Genomic DNA, 1,768 nt, shown 5'->3' with positions numbered 1-1,768 from the left:
TTGCTGATTGCACAGGTCATGTCAGCCAAGGGCTATAGAGTTCAACCACTTCCAAGGGCACCACGCCATGATATTGTACAAGTTGGTTTAAGTTTAACATTAATTAGTCTGAACTCTGAAGAAGCTTTAGCATTAATTAGTCTGAACTCTGAACATATATTAAGTATGTTGATATATCTAATTGCCCAAACAGAACAAAGTTGCAACTTCGGCATTGGTAATTTGGTATGCATGTTAATGATCCCTTTGCCCACGTGAAGTCAGATTGATCTTTTCTCTCAATGTAGGAACTGCATCCATGCCTCGAGAATGGCCACAGGGCTATCATCAGCGTTGTCGATTTAACAACCGATTCTTCTGAGAAAGGACTTAAGGTATTTCTTCTCAGAGTGGATCTATATTTTATGAAGAAGAATCAGTGGCCCAATTCCTAATATTTCGTCATGATGAATACGTCTATAGTTACTTAGTTTGACATGTTTAAGTAATTAGAAGGGTGCGAGGTGGCATGGTAACCATAGTGCAGCTAAAGTAATTGTTAAGAATGATCTGTTTTTGTAAAAAAATACCCATAGTTTATGTTGGAATTTTGGCGAAAGACTAAGTAGATCATTTAGGGTTCCTCCAAAAATCCTAATACCTGGGTCAGAGTGTATATGATATCACTTTTAAGATTGTTTAACATAAAGTGACAAAAGTTCTGCTATAACAAGTGGGTAACTTTTATAGAAACTATATTGTTAACTATGATATCATGATAATATTTTGATAGAATATTTTAATACGCATATGAGATTTTAACAACTTGATATGGTTCCACTTTCTTGACAAATTTGTGCAAAATGTTTTCAGGTACTCAACCTATTGATGCACATGGACATGATGACTCTCTAGCGTTTATGGACCAACCAACCTGTAATCATGGACCTTATTGTCTTGTAGACCATTTGGTGTTTCGAGTGTTTTGGAGCTTGCACTTGTGCATGTAGATACAAACTTGTGTGTTTTGGACCATCTGAAGTGTCTCATAGTAACCAATAGTCTTTATCTTTTTGTAACATGTGTGTTCTAGATGATTGTTAAGATGGTCAAAACTATGCTTCCTCTTGGTTAATTTGTTTGTCAACTTGCGTTCAATGTATGTGCATGTTTACAAACATATTTTCATTGTGGTGTAATATGTGATTATCTTGAACCTTCTTGTGGGTGTGAGGATAATAATTGAATATTTTTAGAGCTGGTAGTATAACTTGTGGCGCACCATGAGCTATACTAATGGCACACCTGGGAGGCATACTAATGGCGCACCTGGGAGGCATACTAATGGCGCACCTGGGAGGCATACTAATGGCGCACCATGAGCTATACTAATGGCGCACTGCCTGGTGCGCCATTAGTATACCAGATACTAATGGGGTGATGCTAGTGGCGCACCTATAGTGCGCCATTAGTAGCCAAAATGGGTGCCCCACTAGCATGCCTTTTCCTAGTAGTGATGTGACCTTGGAGCTGTTGTTAGTGTTATGCCGTTCTCTTTATATCGTCGAATTGATTTTAATAAGTTTACACCTACTGAAATCGCTCTTTAAATGGCTGATAAATCAACTGCTTTGCCTATCGGTATTTGTGAGGATGTACCTGTTGTGGTTGCAAACATTAACATCTTAACAGACTTTGTTATTCTTGATATCCCCAAGGATGACAGTTTGTCGATCATCCTGGGTAGACCATTTTTGAATACTCCAGGGGCTGTTATTGATTGCAACAA

At 38.2% G+C, this 1,768-nt stretch overlaps 1 long non-coding RNA gene across 1 annotated transcript; it reads left to right on the top strand.

The window, feature by feature from the left end:
• Positions 1-342: 342 nt before the first annotated feature.
• LOC123403489 lies at positions 343-1,126 on the top strand. Its single transcript, XR_006611482.1, has 2 exons — positions 343-374; positions 853-1,126. It is a non-coding gene; the product is annotated as an uncharacterized LOC123403489 (long non-coding RNA).
• The last annotated feature ends 642 nt before the right edge of the window (positions 1,127-1,768 follow it).

This window comes from Hordeum vulgare, chromosome 6H, assembly GCF_904849725.1.
Source record: "Hordeum vulgare subsp. vulgare chromosome 6H, MorexV3_pseudomolecules_assembly, whole genome shotgun sequence".
Taxonomy (NCBI): domain Eukaryota; kingdom Viridiplantae; phylum Streptophyta; class Magnoliopsida; order Poales; family Poaceae; genus Hordeum; species Hordeum vulgare.
Note: the sequence above shows the minus strand (reverse complement) of the source record. Positions and strands in the feature narration are given on the sequence as shown.